The sequence below is a fragment of the Hordeum vulgare genome, chromosome 3H, assembly GCF_904849725.1.
Source record: "Hordeum vulgare subsp. vulgare chromosome 3H, MorexV3_pseudomolecules_assembly, whole genome shotgun sequence".
NCBI classification, from domain to species: Eukaryota; Viridiplantae; Streptophyta; class Magnoliopsida; order Poales; family Poaceae; genus Hordeum; species Hordeum vulgare.
In genome coordinates, this window is record NC_058520.1 from 149,287,607 (window position 1) to 149,301,569 (window position 13,963).

Genomic DNA, 13,963 nt, shown 5'->3' on the forward strand with positions numbered 1-13,963 from the left:
ACAAAAACAAAATAGATCGAGTTCATACCAGCTTTTCCAGGCTCAGTCACTTCATCATATATCATCATTATTGCCTTTCACTTGCACGACCGAATGATGTGAACAATAATAAGAATGCTCGTGCATTGGACTAAAGCTGGAATCTGCAGGCAAACACAAAGGAGAAGACAAAGTAATATGGCTCTTTGAAAGCTAAACAGGTATGCATGCAAAAGCCACTAAACATTGTAACCAATATCTTCTACCTTGACCCAAAGAAAAAGAAAACTATCTACACGGGAAAGCTCTCAACAAGCAAAAGAAGAAAAAGAAAATCTTTTTGGGTTTTCTTGAACTAGACAGACACACGAGAAGAAAACGAGAAAAAGAAAATAAACTAGCATGGATGATACAGTGGCAAAGTGTGAACACCGGCTAACAAAGTGAAAGCATAACCAAGAATGTAAAGTCGGTGAGGACACGTACTCCCACAAGCTTAGGATTTTGGCCTAAGTTGGCTTACTCCCAAGGAGGGAAATAACCAACTCCGGGGTACTCCCGAGTGGAGTGAGGACGCCACTGCTGTGCGAGCTCCTCTGGCTCCCACTGATAAACTGGCGTCTGGTACTCAACTGGTGGCTCCGGTACGGGCACCTGTGGTTGGGCCAAGCCCCAATATGCATAGATGTCCGAGGGCATAATAGTGTACCTGCCTGCATGAAGATTGAACAAAGAAGGAGCAGGCAAAGTTATAGTCTCACGAGTACCCTGACTAAATACCAGGTTATAAATCATCCTTCTATTTATATCTCTATCAAGAAAGTCATGGCGAACCATGCTATCGTAATCTAGATATCTCTCGGGAAGAAGAATCTCTTCTTCCTCCTCCAGTCTAATAGGTATCTCAAAGTGCCTAGAAAGACGAGTAACATAGATACCTCCATAGACAACACCTTTAGAACTGTTCAGGTTCAACCGTTGAGCTACTATAGCGCCCAAGCTATAAGATTTATTGTTATAAAGTGCTTCGCGCAAGACCGCAAGATCTGGGGAACTAAGTGACCGAGCTTTCCCACGGCCAATCAAACATTTTCCCACAAATAGTGAGCAGTACCGAAGCATGGGAAAATGTATGCTAGCAGCTCTAGCGCAAGACACTCCTCTCTCTTGTCCTACAACAATTGTATCGATGAAAGCTTCCAACTCCCACGAGGTTCATGAATATCCCCAACATAAGGTAATTTGCAAACATTGCAAAAATCCTGGAGTGACATGCGCTGGGAGATATCATAAAGTTTGAACTAAACCATAGGAGGATTCTTCCTCGGATAGAAGTTAAAGCTTTTTACGAAGATATTAGTGAGGAGGAGGTATTGCGGACACTTATCTTCAACGAAGGCGGTAAGGCCTGCGTTCTCCACCAAGCGATAAAAGTTCTCATAAATTCCAGCGGCGCGTAAGAACACGTCCCTTGGCCACTCTCACGCTCGAACTTCTGCGACTTGAGGGACCAAATACTTGGGCTTCTTCTCACTCCCATCATCCTTGGGGTCACGGCTTGACGAGCCTCTTAAGAACCTCCTCATCTTTTCCCTTTCTATATCTGAATTTTTTTGAAATTTTTAGTGATTCTAAGGAAAAGTGAATAAGGCTCTACAAAACTCGTAGCAACTACTCCCACAAGTGCCTAGAGACCATGTTACGCGTCAAAACTACTTGGGACCAGCTAGAATTAGCATGAAAAGCTCAAGAACATGGTCACCAAGGCAGCAAAAATACGCGGAGTATAAGGCACTAGAGCAAAAACTAATTGGCCAATGGAGGAGTCACTTACCAAGGAGTAATTTCCCCAAAACAGTTCGAAGAACGGTGATTTGAGCAAAGAGATCGAAAATCCCAGCAAGAGGAGCAAGAACACGGGTTTGAGCTGCGAAACAATTTTTTCTGGAGGTAGGAGAACCAGATGAGAGCACGAATGAGTGGAGGGGGTGTCTGTGGGCCCCACAAGCCTGGGTGGCGTGACCAGGGGGTGCCCGCGCCCCAAGGGCTTGTGGCCCACTCGTACAGCCCCCAAACAAGCTCTTCGTCTCAGTATTTTTTAAAAATTCCAGAAAAAATCATACTTGATTTTCAGGTCGTTCGGAGAACTTTTATTTTCGGGGTACTTTTCTACGGGACGCTAAAACGGAAAACAGGGAAAACTAAACAAATCTATCATTATTCTTCTAAGCTACGTAAAGTGAAAGCTTGGAACAGAGGTTTGTGACTCCTCGATTCATCCATCTCATGGTCATCGAAAGAAAATCCGCCAATGAGGTTGATCAAGTGTCCTTGACAAACCTTTCGAATCGCAAAAGAGAACGGAGAATTTCTGAATAGTCACTAGGTCACCTCAATGGGGATATGTATTTCCCCAACAAGCAAATCATACTTCATCTTGACACGAGGAATAGTGCATTCAAAGCTCCCAATAAGAATCGATGAAGTTTTTTCGATAGCATTGATGCAATGTACTCGATATTGTTTCTTCGGAAAGTGCACCGTATGCTCATTACCGTTGACATGGAAAGTGATATTGCCTTTGTTGCAATCTATAACAGCCCCTACAATGTTTAAAAAGGGTCTTCCGAGGATGACAACCATGGCATCGTCCTCGGGAATATCCAAGATAACAAAGTATGTTAATATGGTGGTGTTAGCAACCACAACAGGCACATCCTCGCAAATGAAGATAGGGAAAGCAGTTGATTTGTCGGCCATTTGCAGAGAGATCTCAGTAGGTGTCAACTTATCCAGTTCAAGTCTACGATAAAGAGAGAGAGGCATAACACTAACACCGGCTCCAAGGTCGCATAACACAGTTCTAACATAGCTGCCTTTAATGGAGCAAGGTATAGTGGGAACACCGGGATCACCTAGTTTCTTAGGAGTTCCACCCTTGAAAGTGTAATTGGCAAGCATGGCGGAGATCTCAAGATCAGGTATCCTCCTTTTATTAGTCACAATATCTTTCATGTACTTAGCATACGGAGACATCTTGAGCATATCCGTCAAACGCATTTGCAGAAAGACAGGTCTGATCATTTCAACGAATCGCTCAAAATCCTCATCATCCTTTTTCTTGGATGATTTGGGAGGAAAGGGCATAGGTTTCTGAACCCATGGTTCCCTTTCTTTACCATGCTTCTTAGCAGTGAAGTCATTCTTATTGTATCTCTTAGTCTTATGCTGTGGGTTATCAAGATCAGGTTCAATCTCCACATCCTTTTCAGTGCTAGGTTGAGCATCAACATGAACATCACTATTGATATTATCATTAAGCTCATGTTCATCACTAGATTGTGTTTCAACATCAGAGGCAGAGGCATCGTTTGGACTCTCAGGTGTAGAAGCAACAGGGTTGCTAGCGTGCAGGTTCCTATCATATTTCTTCTTCTTTCTAGGATGACTAGGTGCATCAGTGCTAACTCCTTGAGAATCTTGTTCAATTCTCTTCGGATGACCCTCAGGATAAAGAGGTTCCTGGCTCATTCTACCGCCTCTAGTAATGACTCTAACGGAATTGTCATTCAACTCATTGAGCAAGTCATTCTGAGCTTTAAGTACTTGTTCTACCTGAGTAGTAACCATAGAGGCATGTTTACTCAAAAGTTTAAGATCATTGATGTTTCTGTCCACACAAGCACTTAAATGACTAAGCATACGAGCATTCTTTCCAATAGTCTGCTAACATGATCATTGAAACTCTGTTGTTTGGAAACAAAGTTATCAAATTCATCGATGCATAAGCTAGCAGGTTTATCAGATGGAATATCACTCTCATCAAACCTACGCAGAGAATTTACTTCTACTACCTGTATCGGGTTATCGAGACCATGGATCTCTTCGATAGGTGGTAGATTTTTGACATCTTCAGATTTAATGCCTTTCTGTCACATAGATTTCTTGGCTTCTTGCATATCTTTAGGACTGAGGAATAGAATTCCTCTTTTCTTCGGAGTTGGCTTAGTAGCTTGTTCGGGAATAATCCAAGCATTCTCATTGCATAAGATGTTATTCAGTAGAATTTCAGCTTGTTCTACGGTTCGTTCCCTAAAAACACTATCGGCACAGCTATCTAGGTGGTCTTTGGAAGCATCGGTAAGTCCATTATAGAAGATATCAAGTATTTCATTCTTCTCAAGAGGGTGATCAGGCAAAGCATTTAGTAGCTGGATTAGCCTCCCCCAAGCTTCTGGGAGACTCTCTTCTTCAGCTTGAGCAAAGTTGTATATTTCCTGCAAGGTAGCTTGCTTCTTATGGGCAGGGAAATATTTTTCAGAGAAGTAGTAGACCATATCCTGGCTACGCACACAACCAGGAGCAAGAGAAGTGAACCAGGTATTAGCATCATCCTTTAGCGACAAAGGAAATAGCTTGAGGATATAGTAGTGGCGGATCTTTTCCTCACTAGTGAATAGGGTGGCTATATCGTGCAGTTTGGTAAGATGGGCTACAACCGTTTCAGACTCATAACCGTGAAAAGGATCAGATTCGACCAGAGTGATTAACTCAGGGTCAACAGATAATTCATAATCCTTGTCGGTCACAAAGATAGGCGAAGTGGCAAACTTTGGGTCGTATTTCATGCTAGCGTTCAGAGATTTTTATTTCCACTTGCGAAGTAATTTCTCAACATCATAGCTATCCTTACACGCAAGAAAATCCTCACCTATCTCTCCCTCCATAACATTGCGCGTATCAGGCATAATAGGCATAATAGCAGGTTCTACTTCAATAGTATCAGCAGTTTCAGAAGTATCATCACGTCTAGCAGCAATTCTAGCAAGTTGTGCATCAAGGAATGCACCTAGTAGCAAAGCAGTATCAGGCATAGCATTATCGGGCATAGTATCAAGCATAGCATCATCAGGCATAGTATCAAGCATAGCATCATCAACCATAGTATCAAGCATAGCATCATCAGGCATAATATCAAGCATAGCATCATCAAGCATAGTATCAAGCATAGCATCATTAGGCATAGTATCAAGCATAGCATCATCAGGTGTAGTACCAAGCATAGCATCATCATAAGAATCATGGGCCGCAGAAGTAGCATCATCAAGCACATGCGACATATCAAGATTTCTAGCAGGAGGCGATGTCGCAAACTTACTCATAACTAAAGGTGAATCAAGTGCAGAGCTAGATGGCAGTTCCTTACCTGTCCTCGTAGTGGAAGGCAAGACTTTAGTTCTTAGATCTTTCGGATTCCTCATAGTGATCAGCGGATGTCAATCCCATGTGACTCAGAAAATATAGCTGTGCTTCCCCGGCAACGGCGCCAGAAAAAGGTCTTGATAACCCACAAGTATAGGGGATCACAACAGTTTTCGAGGGTAGAGTATTCAACCCAAATTTGTTGGTTCACCAAAGGGGAAGCGAAAGAATATTCTCAGGTATTAGCAGCTGAGTTTTTCAGATTCAACCACACCTGGAAGATTAGTGTCTCCAAGCAAAGTATCAGTAGCAAAGTAGTATGATAGCAACGGTGCCAGAAATGATCTGTTGACGGCAGACTATTCCTAGCTTTTGTATCAATGCCGACAGTAGGTTGCACGTGGGCTACTAACTTTTCTTCCCCGACAACAGTGTCAGAAAAGATCTTGCAATAAGTAACAACGAAGTAGCAAGGAATAGCAGTAGCAGCAGCAGCAGAGTAACAGTAGTAGCAATAGTAGCAGCAAAGTGGTCCAATCCCTTTTGTAGAAAGGGACAAGCCTAGACAAAGTAACATAGCAAGGACCAGTAGTAAAAGACTCGTAGGCAGTGGATCAGTGATGGATGAGTATGGCGGATGTGATTCATCATGTAACAGCTATAATACGTAGAGATAAGTAACTAGCTCCCGTTCGTCAATCTAATGTAGGCATGTATATGTAGTCATACATGCTTAGGAAAAAGAACTTGCATGACATCTATTGTCCATCCCTCCCATGGCAGCGGGGTCCTAATGGAAACTACGGGATATTAAGGTTCTCCTTTTGATAAAGAACCCGACCAACGCATTAACACTTGGTGAATAAATGAACTCCTCATACTATGGTCATCTCCGGGAGTGGTTCCGGCTATTGTCACTCCGGGGTTGTCGGGTCATAACACATAGTAGGTGACTACAACTTGCAAGATAGAATCTAAAACCCATATATATTGGCGACAACATAATAGGTTCAGATCTGAAATCATGGCACTCGGGCCCTACTGACAAGCATTAAGCATAGCCAAGTAGTAGCAACATCAATCTAGAACATAGTGGATACTAGGGATCAATCCCCGTCAAAAACTTACTCGATTACATGATAGATCTCATCCAACTCATCACCGTCCACCAAGCCTACGATGAGATTACTCACGAACGATGAAGAGCATCATGGAATTGGCGATGGAGGAAGGTTGATGATGACGATCGCGACGAATTCCCCTCTCCGGAGCCCGAAACGGACTCCAGATCTGCCCTCCAGATGAAGAACGGGAGGTGGCGGCGCCTCCATATCGTAAAACACGATGAAACCTTCTCTCTGATTTTTTTTCCGGGCAAGCCGGAAGATATAGAGCTGAGTTTGGGGGCGGTGGTGCCACGTGGGCCCCACAAGCCCTCACGGCGCAGCCTAGGGGGGTGGCTGCGGCCTGTGGGCTTGTGGCCCACTGGCACGCCCCTTTGGTGGATCTTTGCGCAGGTATTTTTCTTTTATTCCAGAAAAAATCTCCGTCAATTTTCAGGACGTTCCGAGAACTTCTATTTCTGCACAAAAACAACACCATGGCAATTATGCTGAAAACAACATCAGTCCGGGTTAGTTCCATTCAAATCATGCAAATTAGAGTCCAAAACAAGGGCAAAACAGTTCGGAAAAGTAGATACGACGGAGACGTATCAGACTTCCACGTAGGACTGGGTTTGATTGCCAACGACGATTTAGGATCGTCGTAAAGGTTACGATGTTCCAGGAATCATCGTGAAAGTTAAGACGATTTTGATCAAAATGTCGCTGTTGTTCATTTGTGACGCTCCGTTTTTTACGCTTGGTTTTTCGTCGTGAGATCATCGTAAATAAAAAACCATGACGATGTAGCGACGAAAAAATAGCGTCGTGTATTAGCATATTCCTTGTAGTGTCCTAAGCCAACTTCGAAGAAAAGAGGTATTCTATTCCTTAGTCCTGAAGATATGCAAGAAGCTAAGAAATCTATGCGAGAGAAAGGCATTAAATCTGAAGATGTCAAAAATCTACCACGTATCGAAGAGGTCCATGGTCTTGATAACCCGATACAGGTAGTAGAACTAAATTCTCTGCGTAGGTTTGATGAGAGTGATATTCCTTTTGATAAGCCTGCTAACTTATGCCTGGATGAATTTCATAACTTTGTTGCGAAACAACAAAGTTTCAATGATTATGTTAGCAGACAATTGGAACAGAAAGCTCGTATGCTTAGTCATTTAAGTGCTTGTGTGGACAGAAATGTCAATGATCTTAAACTTCTGAGCAAACATGCCTCTATGGTTACTACTCAGATAGAACAAGTACTTAAGGCTCAGAATGACTTGCTCAATGAGTTGAATGAAAATTCTGTTAAAGTCGTCACTAGAGGCGGTAGAATGACCCAGGAACCTTTGTATCCTAAGGGTCATCCGAAGAGAATTGAACAAGATTCTCAAGGAGTTAGCACTGATGCATCTAGTCATCCTAGAAAGAAGAAGAAAGATGATAGGGATTTGCACGCTAGCAACCCTGTTGCTGGTGCACTTGAGAGTCCAAGCGATGTCTCTGTTTCTGATGCCGAGACACAATCTGGTGATGAACATGAGCCAAATGATAATATCGATAGTGATGTTCATGAAGATGCTCAACCTAGCAATGATAAGGATGTGGAGATTGAACCTATTGATCTTGATAACCCATAGCGTAAGAATAGAAGATACGATAAGAATGACTTCACTGCTAGGAAGCATGGTAAAGAAAGGGAACCATTGGTTTAGAAACCCATGCCCTTTCCTCCCAAACCATCCAAGAAAAAGGATGATGAGGATTTTGAGCGATTTGTTGAAATGATCAGACCTGTCTTTCTGCAAATGCATTTGACAGATATGCTCAAAATTTCTCTGTATGCTAAGTACATGAAAGATATTGTGACTAATAAGAGGAGGATACCTGAGGTTGAGATTTCCACCATGCTCGCTAATTATACCTTCAAGGGTGGAACTCCTAATAAACTAGGTGATCCTGGAGTGCCCACTATACCTTGCTCCATTAAAGGAAACTACATTAGAACTGCGTTATGCGATCTTGGAGATGGTGTTAGTGTTATGCCTCTTTCTATTTATCGTAGACTTGAAATGGATAAGTTGACACCCACTGAAATCTCTCTGCAAATGGCCGACAAATCAACTGCTTTCCCTATCGCCATTTGCGAGGATGTGCCTTTTGTGGTTGCCAACGTCACTATCTTAACAGACTTTGTTATTCTGGATATTCCCGAGGACAATGCCATGGCGGTCATTCTCGGAAGACCCTTTTTAAACACTTCAGGGGCTGTTATAGATTGCAACAAAGGCAATGTCACTTTCCATGTCAACGGTAATGAGCATACGGTGCACTTTCCGAAGAAACAATATCGAGTAGATTGCATCAATGCTATCAAAAAAACTTCATCGATTCTTATTGGGACCTTTGAATGCCCTATTCCTCCTGTCAAGATGAAGTATGATTTTCTTGTTGTGGAGATACACATCCCCATTGAGGTGACCTAGTGACTACTCGAAAATTCTCCGTTCTCTTTTGCGATTCGAAAAGGTTTGTCGAGGAGACTTGATCAACCTCATTGATGGATTTCTTTTGATGACCATGAGATGGATGAATCGAGGAGTCACAAACCTGTGTTCCAAGCTTTCACTTTCGGTTGCTTAGAAGAAAAATGATAGGTTTAGTTTAGTTTTCCCAGTTTTTTGTTTTAGCGTCCCGTAGAAAAGTACCCCGAAAATAGAAGTTCTCTAAACGTCCATAAAATCAAGTATGATTTTTTCTGGAATTTTTGAAAAATACTGAGACGAAGAGCTGGTCTGGGGGCTACACCAGTGGGCCACAAGCCCTAAAGTCATGGGCACCCCCCTGGCCGCGCCTACCTGGCTTGTGGTGCCCACGTGCACCCCCTCCACTTATTCTAGCTCCCATCTGCTTCTCTTACCTCCAGAAAAATTCATTCTACAGCTCACACAGCAGTGGCACCCTCAGTACACCCCGGAGTACCCCGGGGACAGTTATTTCCCTCGATGGGAGTAGACCAACTTAGGCCAAAAGCCTAAGCTTGGGGGAGTACGTGTTTCTCATCGACTTTACATTCTTGCTTATGCTTTCACTTTGTACGTTGGTGTTCACACTTTGCCACTGTATCATCCATGCTAGTTTATCTTCTTTCTCTCGTTTTATTTTCGTGTGTTTGTCTAGTTTGAGAAAACCCAAAAAGATTTTCTTTTTCTTCTTTTGTTTTTTGGGAGATTTCCTGTGTAAATAGTTTTCTTTTTCTTTGGGTCAAGGTTGAAGTCCATGGTTACAATGTTTAGTGGCTCTCGCATGCATACCTGTTTAGCTGTCAAAGAGCCATATTACTTTGTCTTCTCCTTTGTGTTTGCCTGCAGATTCCAGCGTAGTCTAATGCACGAGCAGTCTTATTATTGTTCACATCATTCGGTCGTGCAAGTGAAAGGCAATAATGAAGATATATGATGAAGTGACTGAGCCTGGAAAAGTTAGTATGAACCCGATCTATTTTGTTTTTGTAAATATGACTAGCTCATCATTCCTGATTCAGCTTTGTTGTGAGAGAAACATGTTTGCAATGACAAGTTAGAGATCATAGTTTCTGATGCCATGCTTAATTAGCTAGGAGCTTATAATGGTTTGCCTTGGATGCCAACATGAATTTTGCGATGACTGTGTTGTAGTATGATAGGATGGTATCCTCCTTTGAATGATTCAAGTGGCTTGACTTGGCGCATGTTCACGCATGTAGTTGAAACAAAATCAACATAGCCTCTATGATGTTCACGTTCATGGTGATTTATGTCCTACTCATGCTTGCACTCAACGTTAGTTAATCTCAATGCATTTTGATGACTATTGTCGCTCTCTAGTTGGTCGCTTCCCAGTCTTTTGCTAGCCTTCACTTGTACTAAGCGGGAATACTGCTTGTGCATCCACTTCCATAAACCCAAAGTTGTTCCATATGAGTCCACCATACCTACCTATATGCGGTATCTACCTGCCGTTCCAAGTAAATTTGCATGTGCCACTCTCTAAACCTTCAAGAAATAATCTGTTTTGCATGCCCGAACCGCTCATGTGGTGACAACGGGCTATCATTATCTTCCATGCTAGACGTGCTATTCTCGATATGTGTTTATTCACTATAATTCACGAGAAAGGGGCCGCTAATTGGAATTCCCAATTCCATGCTCAAATCGAAAAGATAATTGCAAAAAACAACTCCCCCTGGATTGATGTTGGTATGGACGTCACCCGAGGATTCGGCTAGTCATGGAGTGTGATTGATCGGTGGTGGGGGAATCAAAACTTTACTTTTCTGTTTGGGAACCGCCTATAGCTTGTGTAGCGTGGAAGATGGTGAGAACTCTTAGTCATTGTGTTGACAATGAAAGCATGCCACCCAAAATTATTATCTCTGTTTTCAAACCTTGAGCTCTGGCACCTCTGCAAATCAATGCTTCCCTCTGCGAAGGGATTGTCTATTTATGTTCTTGTTGAGTCATCCTCCTCTTACAAAAGCACCAATTAGAGAGCAACTCTATCATTTTTATGCTTTTCTTTTAACTGTATTGAGTATGACTATGACTGGATCTTTTTTGCCATGAATTACAATGTTTAGTCAGCCCTTGGTCTTTGAACGTGCTCTGCATTTACGTTTTGCGGTCTCAGAAAGAGCTAGCGAGATACCATGTGTTCGTACTGCTTCATGTTGTTTTGATTGAAGTGTTGACGTTTGAGACTTATTATTATTTGCTCGCTAGTTGATTATGCCATTGATATGAGTTTACCATGAGACCTAGATGTCATTTGCTTATGTGGTTAGCTAGTAATCTTGCTAAAATTCTGGTTATGAGTTAGACATAGTTGCAACAACAAGATCAAACAGAGTTCGTAAAAGTTTTTCTTTTGTCTCTTTTAGTTTGTCAACTGAATTGCTTGAGGACAAGCAAGGCTTTAAGCTTGCTGGAGTTGATATGTCTCCGTCGTATCTACTTTTCCGAACTCTTTTGCCCTTGTTTTGGACTCTAATTTGCATGATTTGAATGGAACTAACCCGGACTAACATTGTTTTCACCAGAATTGCCATGGTGTTGTTTTTGCGCAGAAATAAAAGTACTCGGAATGACCTAAAAATTTACGGAGAATTTTTGTGGAATTTATGAAAAATACTGGCGCAAGAATGAGCGAAGGAAGTGGAGCCGTCAGCCCTCAAGCCCACCAGGCGCGGGCCCCCCTTGGCCGTGCCTGGCAGGCTTGTGGGGCCCACAAAGCTCCACCGCCTCCAAATCCAGCTCTATTTAGTCCGTCTCGCCTGGAAAAAAATCAAGGAGAAGAGTTCATCGTGTTTTACGATACGGAAGCACCGCCACCTCCTGTTCTACATCTGGAGGGCAGATCTGGAGTTCGTTCTGGGCTCCGGAGGGGGAGATCGTTGCTATCGTCATCATCAACCTTCCTTCATCGCCAATTCCATGATGCTCTTTAGCGTTCGTGAGTAATCTCATAGTAGGCTTGGTGGACGGTGATGGGTTGGATGAGATCTATCATGTAATCGAGTTAGTTTTGACAGGGATTGATCCCAAGTATCCACTATGTTCTGAGATTGATGTTGCTACTACTTTGCCATGCTTAATGCTTGTCACTAGGGCCCAAGTGCCATGATTTCAGATCTGAACCTATTATGTTGTCGCCAATATATGTGTGTTCTTGATCCTATCTTGCAAGTTGTAGTCACCTACTATGTGTTATGACCCAGCAACCCCGGAGTGACAATAGCTGGAACCACTCCCGGAGATGACCATAGTATGAGGAGTTCATGTATTCACTAAGTGTTAATGCGTTGGTCCGGTTCTTTATTAAAAGGAGAACCTTAATATCCCATAGTTTGCATTAGGACCCCGCTGCCACGGGAGGGATGGACAATAGATGTCATGCAAGTTCTTTTCCCTAAGCATGTATGACTACATACGGAATACATGCCTACATTAGACTGACGAACGGGAGCTAGTTACTTATCTCTCCGTGTTATAACTATTGCATGATGAATAACATCCGGCATAATCATCCATCACCGATCCAATGCCTACGAGTCTTTTACTACTGGTCCTTGCTACGTTACTTTGCCGCTACGGCTGTCACTGCTGCTTCTGTTACTCTACTGCTACTTTTGTTACTTTGCTGCTACTGTTGTCACTTTGCTGCTACTAGTTACTGTTGCTACTTCTGCTATCATACTACTTTGCTACTGATACTTTGCTGCAGATACTAAACCTTTTAGGTGTGGTTGAATTGACAACTCAACTGCTAATACTTGAGAATATTCTTTGGCTTCCCCTTGAGTCGAATCAATAAATTTGGGTTGAATACTCTACCCTCGAAAATTGTTGTGATCCCCTATACTTGTGGGTTACCAAGGCTTTCGGAAGGAATCGCCGCCGCCACGAGGCGGAACTTGAGCAGAACCAATCTAGAGCTCCGGCAGGGTCGTCTTGCCGGGGAAACTTCCCTCCCGGAGGGGGAAATCGTCGCCATCGTCATCACCTACAGTCCTATCATCGTAGGGGACTCATCACCATCAACATCTTCATCAGCACCATCTCATCTCCAAACCCTAGTTCATCTCTTGTAACCAATCTCCGTCTCGCGACTCTGATTGGTACTTGTAAAGTTGCTAGTAGTGTTAATTACTCTTTGTAGTTGATGCTAGTTGGATTACTCGGTGGAAGATTATATGTTCAGATTCTTGATGCTATTCAATACCTCTCTGGTCATGAACATAATTATGTTTTGTGAGTAGTTACTTTTGTTCCTGAGCACATGGGATAAGTCATGCTATAAGTAGTCATGTGAATTTGGTATTCGTTCGATATTTTGATGCGTTGTATGTTGTTTTTCCTCTAGTGGTGTTATGTGAACGTCGACTACATAACACTTCACCATTATTTGGGCCTAGAGTAAGGCATTGGGAAGTAGTAAGTAGATGATGGGTTTCTAGAGTGACAGAATCTTAAACCCTAGTTTATGCGTTGCTTCGTAAGGGGCTGATTTGGATCCACTAGTTTAATGTTATGGTTAGACTTTGTCTTAATTCTTCTTTCGTAGTTGCGGATGCTTGCGAGAGGGGTTAATCATAAGTGGGATGTTTGTCCAAGTAGGGGCAGCACCCAAGCACCGGTCCACCCACATATCAAACTATCAAAGTAGCGAACGAGAATCATATGAACATGATGAAAACTAGCTTGACAGAAATTCCCGTGTGTCCTCGGGAGCGCTTTACCTCCTATAAGAGTTTGTCCAGGTTGTCCCTTGCTACAAAAGGGATTGGGCCATCTTGTTGCACCTTTGTTACTATTGTTACTTGCCACTTGCTACGAATCATCTTATCACACAACTTTCTGTTGCCGATAATTTCAGTGCTTGCATAGAATACCTTGCTGAAAACCACTTGTGAGATCCTTCTGCTCCTCGTTGGGTTCCACACTCTTACTTATTGAAAGGACTACGATAGATCCCCGACACTTGTGGGTCATTATTGTGAGAGAGGGGAGGGGTGGCTTATATAGAGTGTGTAGCCCGTCATAAGTGTCCAGCCTTCAAGGGTATAATAAGTGGGGTTGAATGTATACGTTACAGGTAACGTATGCCATAAAGGACATTAACTACAGTAGTCCAACGTCTGA